Source organism: Oncorhynchus keta, unplaced genomic scaffold (genome assembly GCF_023373465.1).
Source record: "Oncorhynchus keta strain PuntledgeMale-10-30-2019 unplaced genomic scaffold, Oket_V2 Un_contig_16568_pilon_pilon, whole genome shotgun sequence".
Lineage (NCBI taxonomy): Eukaryota > Metazoa > Chordata > Actinopteri > Salmoniformes > Salmonidae > Oncorhynchus > Oncorhynchus keta.
This window is the reverse complement of record NW_026279991.1, coordinates 22,501-29,733: the sequence shown is the minus strand read 5'-3', so window position 1 is coordinate 29,733 and position 7,233 is coordinate 22,501. Positions and strand designations below refer to the sequence as shown.

The window sequence follows — 7,233 nt, the reverse complement described above, 5'->3', positions numbered from 1 at the left end:
AAATCAGCTCTGAAGCAAGAAAAATAGAAATGGACTGAGAAACTTTTTTATGAGGATCGTCCGTCTGCAGATGTTGGCGCTGCTGGATGCGTTGCCGCAGCTTCTCTTTTACCCGCATAACGCATTTCCGTCATTGTTACAATATCAGTCTTGTACATTCCGCATAGTTAAGTTTCAACAATGCACTCAAGACGTTGAAGTTAGCGCACTCGGTGAATGAATCAGTATAGATATTCAGTTGTATTTGTTGGATTTCTAGAAGCAAATCGGCGTTAGCTAACTGACGTTGCTGGCTGCACGAGAACCACTGGACGCTGTAGCTGTGTGGCTAAACTAGCCAGCTACACTAACGAATGGCTAGGCTTCTCACCATTTTCCATTAACTTGCTTGTTTTTAGACGAAAGATACATTTTCGTTTTATGTTTACTCACAATCCATATCATCTCTATTCACAGGTATTATAGCGCAGTTAATCGATATCCAGATTAAGTCCGATTCTCATGTGTCCTGTGTGTTGGTAACAGCTGATGCTAGTTACCAGGAGAAACATCCACCAATAGCGAAAGCCCCTGTGTTGGACACACCCATGAGGAAGAGCACCATGTTGTGTGTACACTGCCAGTCTAAACAGCCCAGCCCTACAACAGCGGGGAAGTATACTTTGCCTACCCTTACTAACTATAATAAATTCTATTCTGGCCATATCAGAGCTAAACTAATTTTTTATACATTTCTCAATAAAATGACATGTCTAATTTAAACAGCTAATATTTAGCTTGAAAAGTAAGAACCTGGGCAGGGAGCATCCTGGGACATAGAAAACAGAAGGTTTGTATGATTAGATGCCCAGTTGTGTCCAAATGTCCTCAAAAGCCATACTGCAACCCTGAATCAGAGTGGGAAAATGACACCACAAAAACATAATTAAACTCCCCAAATGCATTTTGTGGACGACTGTCAAAAGTTGAACACTTTTATTTATTATAAATCAATGCATTTTATATAAAAAGGGCAAAGGGATCTGAAATGAAACCATTGTAAATGTAAACCTCACAAGAAGGGCACCACCTGACCTAGTTACAGATACTCAATGAGCCAATACACCTGGTTAACGATCCACTGTCACCAAAAAGGCCTGGGCTATGTCCAAGTTCATTCAACAGTTGTGAATGGTTTAGAACCGAGTGCTGCAGACATAAATGAATGAGAGCATTACAAGCATGGCGACTAGGAGGACTATTGTGTTTTGTGCACTTAACACAACGGTCACTAGCAGCCAACACACATTCTTGACATGTTCACAAAACTAGAGTGAATAGCTGTCCAATGGTATAAGATTGTTGAGAACTTGGAAAGGTAAACGAGACAAAAGCTTTGTGTAACGCCCCAGTCCTGAATGTAGAGCCACATTCTGTTTGCACAAGACCAGGGCCAACCCATAACACCTACCTACCCCAGGGTGTTCACAGACCTGAAAGAACTAGATGTGAAAGCTATAGGCATAAGTCCACAGGCCAAAACCATATCGCTTAGATGCGTCCAGTCATTTGGGATCTGTGAACACTAAAAGGGGCTAGGGACCAACATGGAACCAAGCCCTGGTTGTTAGAATAAGCTAAGACACTTTTGCAGTCTAGAGCACTCAAAGAGCAGAAGAGAGCATAAAAAGAGTGGGATCGTTTTCGAAGAAATCAACTTGACATTTGAAAGGACTTATTGGTACAGTGCATTCAGAAAGTTCAGATCTTCACTTATTCCACATTTTGTTACATTACAGCCTTATTCTAAATTTAATTCAATTGTCCCCCCCTCAATCTACACACAATACCCCAAAATGACAAGGAAAAACCAGAAATGTTTCCTAATTCATAAAAATAAAACTTAAGTATAAAATGTACATACGTATTCAGACCCTTTACTCTGTACTTTGTTAGAGCACCTTCACTGCAGATCCTCTCATGCTCTGTCAAGTTGGATGGGGAGTGTTGCCGCACACAGCTATTTTCAGGTCTCTCCAGAGATGTTCGATCGGTTTCAAGTCCAGCTCTGGCTGGGCCACTCAAGGACATTCAGAGCCTTGTCCCAGCGCAACTCCTGTGTTGTCGTAGTTGTGTGCTTATGGTCATTGTCCTGTTGGAAGGTGAACCTTCAACCCAATCTGAGGTTCCGAGCGCTCTGGAGCAGGTTTTCATCAAGGATCCCTCTGTACTTTGCTCTGTTCATATTTCCCTTGATCCTAACCTGGCAGTCCCTTCGATGGTGCCAGGTTTCCTCCAGACCTGACTCTTGGCATTCAGAGAATCTTGTATGTCATGGTCAGACTCCTTTAAGTACCTTTTGGCAAACTGCAAGCGGGCTGTCATGTGCCTTTTACCAAGGAGTGGCTTCTGTCTGGCCACTCTCCCATAAAGGCCTGATTGGTGGAGTGCTGCAGAGATGGAAGAACCTTCCAGAAGGACAACCATCTCCACAGAGGAACTCTGGAGCTCTGTCAGAGTGACCATCGGGTTCTTGTCACTTCCCTGATCAAGGCCCTTTTCCCGATTGCTCAGTTTGGCCGAGCGGCCAGCAGTAGGAAGAGACTTGGTGGTTCCAAACTTCTTCCATTTAAGAATGGAGGAGGTCACTGTGTTCTTGGGGACCTTCAATGCAGGATACATTGTTTGGTACCCTTCCCCAGATCTGTGACACAGATCTTGACACAAACCTGTCTCGGGGCTCTATGGAAAATTCCTTCGACCTCATGGCTTGGTTTTTGCTCTGACATGCACTGTCAACTGTGGGAAGTTACATAGGCAGGTGTGTGCCTTTCCAAATCATGTCCAAGCAATTGAATTTTCCACAGGTGGACTCCAATCAAGTTGTAGAAACATCTCAAAGATGATCAATGGAACAGGATGCACCTGAGCTCAATTTCGAGTCTCATAGCAAAGGGTCTGAATACTTATGTAAATAAGGCATTTGTTTATTTGTAATCAAATTGCTAAAATTTCGACAACGTTTTTCGCTTTGTCATTATGAGGAAATAAATTAACTTAATTCATTTTAGAATAAGGCAAAATGTAACAAAATGTGGAAAGAGTGATGGGGTCTGAATACATTCGAATGCACTAAACACTTTAATTTAGATAAATAAAATAAAAATTCTAGGAAGAAATTGGTATTGTCACTGTCAAATAAATGTTTCTTTAGGACATTACTCCGTCTTAGGACATTATGCACGCTTGAGTACGACCACATCTTTGAACAAATCATGGTTGGCCATCACAACTACAGGCAATAGATAGGCCAAGAATAACCCTTTAAATAGTCCACATTTCAAAACACAAGCCAATTCATCCACACTCAAATATTGTTCCAAAATAAAAACATTATTTAAAATCAAGTTGATTTCACTGACCCCAAAAGGTAAAGCTCAGGTTCTGGTAATAAGGTGTTATTTGCAGACAACTAGATTTCCCTTAATGTAATATGAGAATTTAATAGGCCTGCATCTTTGGGTGAGAGGTCAAATCACCAGTGTTTCCAGGTCAATGTAAGCTGTAAAAATATGAGACTTGGGGTATGGCTTTCTGGCACCTGGCTTTTAAAGCAACCTTATATACTGAGATTGTTTTGTGAGTTTAGGAAGGGTGGGGAAAGATTCAAATGGACCACAAGTCCAAATTACCTAAAACACATATTAAAGAAAAATAAAACAAATAACTTAAATAGAAGTGCTTAAACAATAGTTATTTTAGCCCTTTCATTAACCAGAAATAAAGCAGGGTGGAAAGTCAGCCCACCACAACAGAAAAGGAGAGAGAGGAATAACAGTAATACCAATTTGTCATCAATCATTCACAGATGCTGATTCACTTAGGTCAGACTCCGCCCACTAGCCTCCCTTCCCCAGAATTCTATAGTCATTTGCCCCCAGGTCTGTGAGCCCCGTCCTGCCCTCTGTTTCAAGTCTGTCTGTACTGGAGGAGGCTCTCATCTGTCTCAGTGCATCCTGTCCTCCTCCTCCTGCCCTCTTTAACTGCTCTTCTTTTCTCCTGCGCTCCATCTCCCACTCTACAAAAGGTGTCAAAGAGGCTTGGCCAGGCCTCGTCCTCGCTGTAGTTGCTCAGGTCCGGCCCGATGGCCTGCGTGAAGTTGAGGAACATGTTCCAGGTGTCCCGCGAGATACCCCCGCACACCTGACGGGTTCTCGCCCAGGAACTCCAGCCAGTGCTCGAGGATGGCTGGCGTGTCCTGTGTGAAGACCAAGCGCCACAGCGCAATGGCAATGTCACGCTGCAGCGAGCGCTGGCCTTCATCAGGCGCTCCAGGCCGAACTGGAAGGTGAAGCGGTACAGCTCCTTGAAGTTCTCCTCGCCCTGCGCTCCAGCAGCATGAAGGGGAACCGGGAGGCAGATGCCCTCGAGACTGTCTGCCTTGATCGCCCTGCATCCGTCTACACAAACTCCTTCCTATAGACAGGTGGAGGAAAACAGGGCTGCGTTATAGACCACAACACAAGGTTATTATAAAAAGAAAATGAATCATGAAAAAACTATTTAGACAAATAATTAACAACACTGAAACTATATTTGATTTAAACTAAATCAAATCATCATGAATTGTTCAGTTTTATTGTAAACTTTGTTTAGTTTTATTGTAAAACTTTGGCAAAAATCTAACAGGGTTTTCAAGAGATTCAAGCTACAGAATCTGGCTGGTAAAATGCTGCCAGAAGATGGTGCTGTTTCAAATAGGTCTACTTAGTGCGTCACTATCACTTGCTAACAGGGTGGGGAAAATGTAGCTAACTTGATTCTTCTTACATGTACTACCAAAAGTTAAAAGCATTGGATTGGTGTAAGCATGGGGAGAGTTTGCTTCCACCATATGTTTTTGCACCAGTCTTGGCACTATTCCTTTTGAATCCAAGTCACATTGAGATTTACTTTATAATTTCAACCTAACCGATCACCTTTAATATTACTGCCTTCTCTGTGGTATTTGTATTTATTAAAATATCCCAATTAGCTGCTGCCTTTCCTGGGGTCTAGCAACATAAAGGCAGTTATATACCTCAGGCCACTACCCTACTACCACATATCTAGAATACAAAATCCATGTGTACGTGTGTGTAGAGTGTGTGTCTTATCAGGTGTATGTGTGTGTGTCGGTCTCTTCACAGTCCTCGCTGTTCTATAAGGAGAGTATTTTTATCCGTTTATCCTAATTTCCCACTGCTTGCATCAGTTACCTGATGTGGAATAGAGTTCCATGAAGCCATGGCACTATGTGGTAACGTTCCAAAAAACACAATAACAAACAACTCTGACAAATGATTCCGAGCCTCCACACATGATTTCTATCCAACACTAAAAACTATAACTGCAACTAAATAATATAAAAAAACTAAATATAAATATTTTGTGAAATAAAACTAGCAAATCAGGTCTGAAAACTAACAAACTAAATTTAATAGAAATAAAACTAATATAAAAACACAAAACTTTAACCTTGCTGCAACATAATGTCAACCTTTGAACCAGGCAATAAGCCTTAAATAAGCCTTATGGAGAAAAAACCTGTCCGTGACAACCTGGGGCAATTTCAAGCCAATAAGCTCAGTTGAGAAACTCTTACCATCAAACTGATAAAATCACATCATCTAGGCCTCAACATAAACAAGTCAGGAAAAGTAAGCAAGGAAATAACCGTGCCGTCTTGGTCTCTCAACTCTTTGTCAGTATGATAACGTGTAGCAGGCCCAGACACTTTTACAGCACAGGGAGAGAGAAAGGGCAAGATGCCCTGAGATAAACTTCACCACATCCTGTCACCCTGCCATATTGTGCTTCTGTCGCTTCAGCACATGACACCCTGGCCAGATATGTCCTCTGATATGCCTTTTTCCCCCCCCCATTTTATACTGCAGACATTAAATCAGACCTGGTCTGAACAGCAAAGCAACAGTAAAACTTTCAAAGTTTAGGTAGCTAGGGTAGCTCAGATGGGAACATTTTGTTTCATGTAAAATGATCGTAATAGGTCCAATTTTCAGACATTACATGACAATTGATGAGACAAAATCATCTGAGGAATAGACCCTCAGAAAAGACACACTGTCCACTCCATACTCATCTCAGCCACTTATTACAGAGTACAGTGTCATCTCCAGAGACTGATTCTATTTGTGCCCTATAACTATAAAGTGTGAGCTACAGAAACGAGTGGGGTGGCCAGCCAGAACAATGTTAATTGAAACACTGCACAGTAACAGGAAACTAGCCTAAAACAGACAGTGCATGGCAGCTGTAGACATTTTTGAATTTGATCAGAGTTTAGCATAAGACATTATGAGCTAATATGGTCTCTTTTGGACCAATACTTGACTCGAGGAATCTTCTCAGAAGATATTTCTCTGAATATCAGCAACAACACATTGATGTAGCGTTTTCTTAGTCTTATGCCTACCCCTTCCCATTCACAACCCATCTCTCACCTTGTAAACTTGCACATGGTGGCAGCCTGAAACTTCCAAGCGAGGACCAGCACACGGAACTCGGCGGGGTCCACGTACAGGTCGTTGCAGAACCTCTCCATGCCCTCCTCCAAGATAGACTCCTCTTGCGGGTCCTTGTAGCAGCAGAAAAGCTCCTCGATGCGCAGCAGGACGGCCCCTCCCTATCTGTCACCGAGTGCTCCTCATTCCTCAGGTCCCCATCATGGCCGATGTGGGGATCATCGTGGTCTCACGGTGACCTCCAAGGCATTCTTGGTGCCATTGAACATGAGCTCACTGGAGGCCTTGCTGCTCAGGGAGCTGGGCTCCTCCTTGTGTCCTCCTCCCCCACTGCCTCCCGTGCCCCCGCATTTCTTGTGGTGGGACTTGGACCCAGGCTCCTTGTCGCCACTCTTGCTCCCGAGCGAGGACGATGGGTTCTTACACTTGGTGACACACTGGCCCATGTCGCTCGCTTTGGTTCTCACGGTCTGTCCACCCCTCCTTCAGGCCCTGCCTGCCCCACCTAGACGCCTCTGCTCTGGCCTGGTGAGACGTCTCAACATGCCCTTGAGCCCTGAGACAGAGGAGGAGTCCAACACAGTCACACAGAGTCAACAATAACAGTGACAATGAATCACTGGATCAACAAAGCTGCTAGTCACAAAGGGTCAAAAGCCACAACACTGAGGTGATAATTCCTAGAGAAAACGACCACTAAATGCAAGCTAGAAAAAACATATGAAGATCA

The 7,233-nt window shown here is 43.3% G+C and overlaps 1 pseudogene; it reads right to left on the bottom strand.

Annotated features, from left to right (window-relative positions):
• Positions 1–3,878: 3,878 nt before the first annotated feature.
• LOC127919406 (DCN1-like protein 3) overlaps positions 3,879–7,233 on the bottom strand; it is a 3,723-nt pseudogene continuing 368 nt past the window's right edge.